General features: G+C 48.5%; 1 long non-coding RNA gene across 5 annotated transcripts; it reads left to right on the forward strand.

Moving 5' to 3' along the window:
- The first annotated feature begins 1,035 nt into the window (after positions 1-1,035).
- Positions 1,036-9,303, forward strand: LOC116095568. 5 transcript variants are annotated; one of them, XR_004120641.1, is made up of 6 exons: positions 1,036-1,989; positions 2,112-2,313; positions 3,022-3,432; positions 3,846-3,935; positions 4,332-4,705; positions 7,516-9,303. It is a non-coding gene; the product is annotated as an uncharacterized LOC116095568 (long non-coding RNA). The 5 variants fall into 5 exon arrangements; XR_004120640.1 differs by lacking the exon at positions 7,516-9,303 and having other exon boundaries at positions 4,332-4,847; XR_004120643.1 differs by lacking the exon at positions 7,516-9,303 and having other exon boundaries at positions 3,249-3,432; positions 4,332-4,847.
- The last annotated feature ends 1,242 nt before the right edge of the window (positions 9,304-10,545 follow it).

Genomic DNA, 10,545 nt, shown 5'->3' on the forward strand with positions numbered 1-10,545 from the left:
GGGTCTCATGGAAGCATTTCCCCAACTGAAGCTCCCTTCTCTGTGATAACTGCAGCCTGTGTCAAGTTGACACACAAAACCAGCCAGTACAGAGTGAATGTGCAGACAAGGTGTCTTGTGAACCTTCTCCCTACCTTTTCAAATAAAGACTAGAGCTGGTGATTGGACAGTAGGAGGGAAGGTGGAGCTGAAAAGTTTGGGGGAGAAGGGAGAGGGGAGGAGAGAGGATGACGGAGGAGGAACTGGAAGGAGAATGGAGTGGAAGCACGTGACTTGGAGAAACCGTAAGTTATATGGAATCTCATAGATGGGAATAGAGTAATGTAGTGGTAGATCTGCCAATTCTAGGCATATAGCTTGTATTCCAGTTAATTGAGTTGTGATTTCTTTAACTGGGCTTTTTTTTTGGATTGGATATTTACCACAACACCACCACACCTGGCTTCGCACTGAATGAGAACCAACCTTGTGTCAGGTGCTGGGACAGGAATAATTCAATTGGCACAGTGATGAAGAACATCATCCTGCCTTTGACCTTAAAGGTGTAGATACAGCTGCATATTGAGAGGCACTCTCGGGGGTGGAGAGGCAGCCCAGTCAGTTGTCAGTTGTGCATCATTTGCTTAGTGTGTGAAGCCCAGAGTTCAATCCTTAGCTCTGTAACAACAACAAACTATTAAAGATTTACTTGTGCAAGTGTGAGGCCTTGCACAAGTGCATGTAGGTATACTCAGAGGCCAGAAGAGAACCTGAGATTCTCCTGGAACTACAATTACAGGTGGTTGTAAGTCACCTAACATGGATGCTTAGAACTGAACTCCATTCCTCGGAAAGAGAAACAAGTGCTCCTAACCACTGGGCCATCTCTCCAGTCTCCAAGAGAAGACTCGACCACTGGGCTGTGACATTTTGGCGGGTCATAGACCACTTGAGGAAAGCTTTGAGCATGCGCTTACACAATGCAGTGTCTCACAATCAAGTCTGATGTTTACATTGCATGCATCCAACTGCCCAGCCCCCACACTCACACAACTGAGCAGAGGCTGGCTAGGGGTCAGCCATACTGAGGAGATAACACCGTCATGCAGCCACACAGAAGATGGAAGCTGCTAGAGTCAAGGGAAGCCAACCATGATTAGTGAATCCAAGTCCTAAGGGGGTATGGACAGAGCGGCTCCATCCGCTCAGGGTCCAGGAGGCAGAATTGGCAGAGAAAAATCAGGGTGAGATGAAAAATGGCCAGTGGGAGAAAATCAGAGGCAGGTGGTCTCTCTTAGGACACAGACAGGAAGCAGAAAGCCCTTGGGGGGATTAGATGGGCGAGTGGGTGGGTATGATAAAGTGACACAGAGGAAGGCTTAGAGAGGTGGGCAGTGACAGTGATTCCATCAAACTCAAGGCTCTCCAAATAATCTCTGCAAAGAACAGCCAGCATACTGCAAGCCCACTGGGGTTGTCAGGACTGAATTTCTTCTCTTGGGCTCTAGGGGGTTGTGCTATGGCTAGCCAAAGTCCAGGAGCAACCCCAGAGCTAGAATTTGAGCACTTTCAGGAACCCTCAGAAATGACTCGAGAAGCCAAGCCTGGGTATCAGTTAAATGGTCTGAGGCTGTGGTAGGATCAGAGGCTCCAACACTCCTCCTTTGGTTAAATCTGGAAAGAAAATGGGCTTGGTCTTCCATGGCTTTAGAGACTAAGAGAAGTTTGGAGGTTTAGAGGACCTGCCTCTGCAGCTGGCCATCAAGTCATCCTCTATTCAGAGGATGCTCCCTAGGTCATGGTCACCCCCAAGCTGGGAGTTGCTGCTGATGTCAGGAGGCTCCAGTAGGACAGAAGTCATTTGCCCAGCTCTTGTTCTAGAGATGCAAAACCACAGAAGAGCCTGAGGTCTCCCTCTGTGGAGTGACTTCTGGAGAGATTCATAGAAATGATCACTCAGCCAGAAGAGGACCTAACACCACCCCCAAAACCAATTGTATCTAAGTCCAGGTTAGTGAACCAATCACTTTATTGGGGATACTTACAGACACAGGGAGAACTCTTGGGGAGAGATGCAGTAGTGTGAAGCCCATCCCAGCATATGTTACAGCCTGTGAAAACTGCATTCTTAGGGTCACCTACACCACTTGAGGAAAAGCCTCCTCTTGCCCAGAAATTGTCTACTGCTTGAGGAGGGACCTCAGGAGTCCCATGACTTTCTTGAGAATTTCAGGAGCCTCCCCCTCCTCCCACAAGGGAATGCTTCCATCTGGAAGTAGCAGCTGTGCAGCGCCCTCCCTCCGTGTGGCCACCATGGGTACTTTGCATCTAAAGGTTTGTAACCCTCGATGGTCTTTATAACCAGGTGAGGAGGAAACAGACATATGGAGGGTTCTCATCACTGTCCAAGATCACAGTCGTGTAGGTCTAGAATTCAAACAGGGCTCTGAGAGCCAGGTCATTGTGTCAATCCGCCCCCTTGTCATTTGCACTGAATTGGCACCTCTAGTCACACCACAGGGACATCTTGTTTTATGTCCTTTCACATGGCATTTCCGTAACCACAACAACCACGCTCTTGGCAGGGACATAGACTCAGCTCTTGTTGGCTCTCTTGCTGGCTAGCTTGCTCCTTCTCTCGCTGGGCAGCGTGAGCCCCAGGCAGCTGGAACACATTTCCACCCTTGCTCTGGCCCCTTCCACATGGCAACGGGTCCTTCTAAGCCTCTGATTTTTAACACCAGCGTTCCTGCTTCAGGAACGTTCTTGCCCAGCCCTCACTGGAATACCAGCTCACCCACCACTCTGCCAGCTGACACCCTGGACTCGGACAGGCCCAACCTGATCTATGCATGCTGGCTCCCCTCCCATGAGTGCTATCTCCCCTTGCTAGAATCTCTCCCTAAATATCTACTGATGATGTCACAGTCTTTAAGCCAGATCCTCATCCACATTTAGTCCAGCTTTCCCCAAGCCCAGAAAATCATCTCTCTCCAAAACTGGTTCTGCCAGCTGAGACTTTTCTATCCTTAAATGGTCTAGCTCTGGAGGTCCAAAAACCTGTCCCCAAGTTAACTGTGATCTGCAGTGCTGCAGCTCAGCCTAGGAAAGGCCTGGAAGTTCAGCAGATTGGCCGCCATGATTGACAGGAGAAGTTGGACCTTCTGTTCCATCTGGCACAGCCCCGAATGAGCCCGGGCTCTTGGCCCTTGACTAAATGTTACCATGAGTCGTGACTTGACTGCTTCTTGTCTTGTCGCCCAGAGTAGACTACGGTGTCTTGAGTTTAGCCTCCTATTTTGGGTCAAAAATAAATAATTCAACCAATGATTAGAGGAGGAGGAAGAGAGAAGCAAGCTCATTTACTGGACACCTGCTTTGAAAAGAGGCACTTAGCAGCGGCTGTGAATCCAACCCTGGTTCATAAATTGATGCCCTAACGCCTGAAGTAAGGTATTTAAAGATGAAGCCGTTGGAGGCTAATTGGGGTTAATGAGGTCATAAGGGTTGGGCCCTGGTGTGGGGATTAGAGTCTTTGTAGAGACCCTCCTCTTTTTCTCCCTCCACCCCTCTCTCTGCATACAAAGGAATGAGGTCATGTGAGCACATGGTGCTATGGTGTCTTCTCCAGGCCAAGACAGCAGGACTCCAATTGAAGCCTACCTTCTCGGTGCCTTAACTGTACATATCCCAGCCTCTAGAATGGTAGGAAATGAGCGTAAGCTGTGTAAGACACCGAGTCCCCGTCATATTTGTCAGGCAGCCTGAGTTGGGTACATCCTGTCTTCATCCCCAGTACCTGTTGAGGGAGTGGAGAAGACCCCCCTGGTTTATTTCCCACCACACCTCCCCCTCCTTCCTTACAGTATTCCAGCTTTGCTTCTGTTGCTGGTGTGTCTTGTGCGCTTCATGGGGTCCGGTCTGCACTTCAGATTCTCATCGTTCACCCTGCCATGGTATAAGCCTGAACACATGAACATAACATTAATCCTAGCCACTGCTGAGCCCAGGCAACTAGGTTCCAATCTCGGCTCTGAGAGTTACCCTTCATAGCCTTAGGCAAGTGTTTAAGCTGTCTGCAGCTTAGAGTTAGGACCTATTTCATGGGCTCCTTGAGGGTATTAAGTTAACCCATGTGAAGTCAGACAGAGAGATAGATGCCTGCAGTGTTGTAAATACTCAATAAACACTGTTATCCGTGTTATCTATTCTGGTGGGAGCCATAAAGGGGACACCTCATCCTTACATCTGTGCAAGCTCAGGCTTCTTGGAAAAGGAGGGGTTAGGTAACAAAGAAAGCTGCCTCATTTCTCTCATCTTGAGTTTGATCGGCATGTGATCCTCCCATTCAGGGTTTGGAACCAATAACCCAAGAGCAAACCCTTCAACACGTTGGCATGACAAGTCAGAACCTTGGAACAGCACAAGCCAGAACTTCTGCCTCTAGAAGATAAGATCAGCCATTCCGTGTTCTATGCCCCCAGCAAACCATTGAGGAAACTGTGGCTGGAGAAGGATGAACAAGCAGTGAAGTAGCTCCCTCAGGATCACACAGCTACACAGCAGATGGGGGATTCGAACACACAACCCAAGCAGTGAAGTAGCTACCTCAGGATCACAGAGCTACATACCGGATGGGGGACTCGAACACAAAACCCAAGCCTCTTTTCATTGGAACCAAAAGAAATAGGGGCTTGGAGAGAGGAGTACATGGCTCGGAGAGGAGGTGAGGGAGGGGCTTGCTTCGCCTGATTCCACTCTGAGCTTCCTGGGGAAGAGGTGTACGAGCAGGTGCCTGCCTGCCTCCAGTGCCTCAGCTGTCAATAAAACCCCCAGCTTGGCTGTGGCAAGCTGCAGATTCATGCAAATGCAGGGCCTATATTTAGCAGTAATTTAGCTGTCATCAGTCAGAGAGAGAAGAAAAAGCCCTCCCCAATGTAATGGGTATTCATATCCACTACCTACTCTTCTGGTGCCTCAGAAATCCGAGGCAATCTGATGGTGGCACAAAGGGGGCTGACTGGCTTGAAATATTGACACTCCCCCTCTCCCGTCCCTCCCAGGGCAGAGATGATGGGGCAATGGTCCGAGGACAAAAGGAAGGACGGTATGTTGTCTCACGGAGAGCAAGGATGAGGAGGCAGAAACGGAGATGAGTCAGTGGTACCCATGAGTCAGAGGATGTCAGATCTAGAAAGGTCTCCAACAACAAGCATCTCCTGGGAAACTGAGGCCGGGGAAGGGAACCATCAGAGCATCGGTACTGGTTCTAATCACCTTTAACCGAGGCTCGTTCTCTGTGCCAGATAGTGTACTTAGCCCCAGCAGACAGTTACTGCTTCCTCCCAGAAACAGGAGCAGATCAGAACAAATGCCCCCAGTTTACAGGTTGACAACAGAGGCTCCAAGTGGGGTCTGTCTGAGGCTGGTGACCCTTGTTAACCACTTCACAGCTGACACTTGCCAAGGCTGGACTAGACTTTGGCTTGACCAACTTCCTGGTCTTTATTTTCTCCCATGTCACATGGGCACAGAGATGGTGATTGGTGAGAAAGAAGGAAGAGGCAGGGAGAGGGTGTTTGTGATCGCAGTGGCTGGAGGGCTAGAGGAAGCAAATACAGCCAGGCAGCCATGAGGTTCCTTAGAGGAGGTATCCATCTCAGAGGCTGGGAGGAGGGCCTGCTTTAGGAAAGATGTGTGGTGGGGGAAGGGGCTTACCTTTATAAGAGTACAGGGGTTGGGGGAGGCCTGGATATAGAGACAGAAGACAGAGACTCACTCCCTTGCCTAAAGGAAACCAGGCATCACCATGCCAGGGGCCCCAAGAGGGAGTGCTAGTCAGTGAGCACACTTGACCTAATTTTGCCTGGGTCAGGAAGGAGCTCTCAGCCCACAGAACCTAACTATAGACTTTGCAAGCAGCCGGGGCTCCTTACCCTGAACCATCACCAGGCTTCCTCCTCCCAGGCAGACTCCCAAGCACTAAGAACTAACATGGATCTGTGAACCAGGTCACACAGAGCAAGTCACCCCACTTCACATCTCAGCTTGCTTAACTATTCAGTGGGGGTAAGGAAATCCCTCCTTGGTGCCTCAAGAATGTGGAGAGTGTGGAATTCTGAGCCTGGATCAGGCTGGCCTGGGTCAATGCTGTGTGTGAGTTGTTCTCATTATTACTATCGGTGCTGCTGCCGCTGCTGCTGCTGCTGCTGCCGCCACCACCTCTACTGCCATCGTCGTCGAGTTTCTTGTTGATGAATCTGAGAAACTTTTGCCTGACCAAGCAGAAGGTGTATAGAATGGAGTGTCTTCCCTCAGTAAATCCAAGATGATTAAATTACTTTCCTGCTCTGCCACAGGCTGTTTGAGCCAGCCGTTCAGATAACACACAAACACACATTTCCACTAAGTTCCCCACTACCACACAACCCAACTCCTCAGAGCTGCCCAGGCATCTGAAGGCCATCTGGCTTCCCATTGGATGTTTGGACCTGGAGTGATGCCAGGTTGCTTCTCTTCTGGGTGCACTCCAGAGCGGCCTCTACACAGTCACCCACCGAGGCTTCTAGTCACCTGAGTCAGAGACCCAAGGATCCCTCATCTCTGTCCTGGAAGCTTCAGATACTGAGTACAGCTACAGCATCAGCATTTTGTAGCTCATGCAGGCCAGGAAAAATTGCGGCAAATAACCACACTAATGGAGGGAATGGAAGGAGAGAGACTGATGTTTCCAGGCCACAAGATGAAGGACCAGCACTTCAGATCCCAACCAAGTGCTTTCAGCAGCTGCGGGCTTCTAAAGGGGGGCGGAAAACACGAGAGCTTGCCAGACTTTGTAACACATGTCTGTATTCTCAGCATTCAGGATGCTGAGGTGAGAGTTGTAGGTTCAAGGCCAGCCAGTGCTACAAAGTGAGATCCTGTCTCAAAAAGCCAAAACAAACGAACCAGCCTCCACCATAGTGACTCGGGAAGCTTGTGAGAGAATGTTCTCTCTGTTCTGCTGCTTCTCAAAGGGCCTCTTTGACTGCTGTCTTCTGGAGCCCTTCACTGTAGCACAAGTACAGGGAGCACAGGGTCACCAGCCCCCGACGGCTCTCACTGTGGGTACCCTGCACCAGCAGCAGCAGCAGACGTAGCCACAGCAGCAGTAAACATTTGAGACTGCCAGCTCCCAGGGTCCCCCTACATCTGTTGAACACAGAATCAGCAGCTCTAGGGGAGGGTCCCTACAGTCAGTTTTAATAGGCCCTCCAGGGGATTTTGGCAGTACCCGCAGGTTTGAGGACCACCAGTCTAGTTAACGGTAGTCACGTTTTGCTATTAGAATCATCTGGGGGAACGTTCAGCACTCCCAATGGTCAGCTCACAGTTCAGACCAATTAAATCATAGTCTCTAGGGGTGGGACTCAGACTTCATTGTTTTCAAGTCTGCCCACCCTAGGTGATTCTTGATATCCGTGGAGGGTAGCAAATCACTGATCTAAATATTTAATAGACTAATCCGCAACCTCCTGCTTTCCATTTTGACTGCAGTTAACAAAAGCCAAGGAGCAGTTTTGCTTTCTCTTAAGAGGAGGAATCTCAAGTTCATGCTGTGCCTACCGGAGTCTGATACATCACTGCATCTATTCACCTAGGAGTGGACACCGGAATGACATTGTTAGGGAGCTCAAAGTCAGAAACAAAGCTGTCTTTAAGGCAAACTGCACAGGCCCTGCCCTGTCTCAGGCTAGACCTTAGGTCTAGAGCTAGACCATGGCATCACAGGCTTATATAATGTGGACACCATTTCTCAGCATTTCTATTTCAGCTGAAACAGTAATTTCAGCTTCATATCAGCTCTCGGGAATGATACCACCAGGCGATTCAGGATTCAGTAACTCCAAGTCCGTACACTTCAGTCCGACATAAAGCGTAGCTTGTCTGTATTGCCATCAGAGGACAGAAAAGGAACGGGAGGCGTCAAGGGCATGAGATACCAAATGATGTAACTTAGAAGTTTTTACCAGAAACGGTGGCACTTGCAACCTTGGCTCTTCAGCCACGTAAGGGATTCGTGTATATGTCAACATTCACATTCATGTGTGCACATGTGTGCCCCTGTGTGTGTGCATACAGAGGATAAAGAATGTCAAGCATCCTGTGCTGTTATTCTCTGTCTTAGGGCCTCTCACTGAACCTGGAGCTAGGCTGGCAATTGGCAAGCCCCAGGGATCCCACTGTCTCCAGCTGCTAGAGCTAGGGCTATGAGCATACAGATAGCCCTGCCTGCCTTTTTACATCAGTTCTGAGGATTTGAAATCAGGTCTTCATTCTTGTGCTAAAGTTTCTCTTCCATCATCCAGTATTTGAACCACCCTCAGTCAAATTTCAAAGCCTATGCACTTAATCCTACACTTGGAAAATAACCATTAGGAAACAACAGAGGCTAAACTTCATCATTAAGGTATTTATTGAAAAGCCACCCACAGCAGCAGAAAGAACTGAGAGACCTAAATAAGAACTTAAGTAATGGTACCATCAATACTGCTGATCCTTCCCTTGTTCACAAGGCCCTGAGGCAGGCACTGCAGTAAGAACTTTATGCGGAATGATCAAGTCATTTTGATGATAGTCACCCCTCAGTTTATCAGTGGGATCCACATCCATGAATCCAATCAACCACTATCAAGAACGTTCCAGAAATTTTTCATCTGTAAAAGCACATAACATGAGGAAGAATAGTCCCATGTTATTTAAGCCACACTGACTTATGGGTCTGCAACCAAGGTGTAACAGCTTCGCCAGACTGATTCATTAGCAACACGTTGGACTTTCTTATTTCTCATCACGACTGTCTGTGTAGCATTTCCATTGTATGGAGTATTACGAGGGACCTGAAGGTCACGGGAAAGTCAAAAGCTATATACACCTAAGTTCTATGCAAGCACTGCACCATTTTGCATAAGAAATTTGAACTTCTGTGGGCTTCACTCAGAGGTCCTCATACCAACCCTTCCTGGAATCTGAACCACAACTGTGTTTATTGTGCAAACGATAGTAACAGAGACTCCCACAAATTTATCTTATGAGTATTATCAAGTAATATCCAAGCCTGCCTCTCTGGGACGGCAGGCTAAATTGTACCGGATTTCCTTCATCAGTGGCTATGGCTTTATAATGCTGTCAAGTAGTTTATAAAGTCACCTTGACACTTCCAGACCCTCAGAGACTGCAACAACTGGGGTCACACCTGCTATAACCCCTTGCCTACCAACAGTCACCCCATAATACACATATGACACAAGGAAGAAATAAACCTGTGATTTTGAAGCCACTGAAGCATGTGACCACAGAGTAACTGCCTTTCCTGACTGATATTTTGCATAATATTAATCCCATTAGCTTTATGAGATACAGCCCTGTAAGTTACTTCTACCCATCCATAGATGTATAAACTGAGACTAGGGGGTTGGGATTCAAATACCAACTTGCCCACTGAACTCACTGAGGTTCTGAATGAGATGGGCTAGCTGAAGGCTGTGCCCTTGCTGGATATAGTCAAGAAATGGAGTGTCCATCCTGAAGGCCTGTTCGAAGGGAGTTGTTGATATCCATCATTTTAAGACTAACTTGGAAGCAGGGGTGTCAGGGGGGTGGAGAATGTGTCTGATGAGATAGCAGGTGAAGGAAATAGCAGGCCATGGGGACATCACATTTATAATCAGGTTCCTATGGCTCTGCTGTGACCTGGCTGTGGTTCTCCTCATTTAACCTCATGCTGACACTTTGTTCCTGATGTAGCCATGTAGACCGCCAGTGGGAAAGAAGTGGGTAGGTTGTGAAGAAATATTAACGATGTTTGCATGGAGTGAGATTACCTTCTGGGAGACTAGATTGTTAAAGATGGAGGTTCTTATGCTGGGAGGTAGCTCAGCTGGTGAAAGGCTTGCTTAGGGACCTATGTTTAAGCCCCAGAACCCACATTAAAAAAGATCACTATACAGAGAAACTTTGTCTTGAACTTCTCTCCCTGTGCCCCGCCCCCCAAGCATGCAAAAGATCACTGTGGGCCAGAAAGATGACTCATTGGGAAAATGTGCTTGCCACAACTCTGACAACCTATATAGTTAGGCTCCTTCCACGGTGGAAGGAGAGAACTGACTCCCTAATGTTGTCCTCAGAGCCCTACATACACGCACTCACCCTTATCACTCACCAATAAATAAATGTGGCTTTTTAAGTGGCACCGTTGGGCAGATCCCTGCGGAACTAGCCCACATGGCAAGTTTCAGGCTTGAAAGAGACACTGTCTTAAAAGGGATCAAAGAAGTGGAAAGTACCTGTGGTGGTTTGGATGTACTTGGCCCAGGGAGTGACAGGATTAGGAAGTGTGGCCTTGTTGGAGGAAATGTGTCACTGTATGTGTGGGCTTTGAGACCTTCCTCCAAGCTGTCTAGAAGTCAGTCTTCTGTTTGCCTTCAGGACTCTTGGCTCCTTCTACAGCACCGTGTCTGCCTGGACACTGTCACACTTCCTGCTATGATAACAAACTGAACCTCTGAAACTGTAAGCCAGCCCCAA

The sequence above is a fragment of the Mastomys coucha genome, unplaced genomic scaffold, assembly GCF_008632895.1.
Source record: "Mastomys coucha isolate ucsf_1 unplaced genomic scaffold, UCSF_Mcou_1 pScaffold18, whole genome shotgun sequence".
Lineage (NCBI taxonomy): Eukaryota > Metazoa > Chordata > Mammalia > Rodentia > Muridae > Mastomys > Mastomys coucha.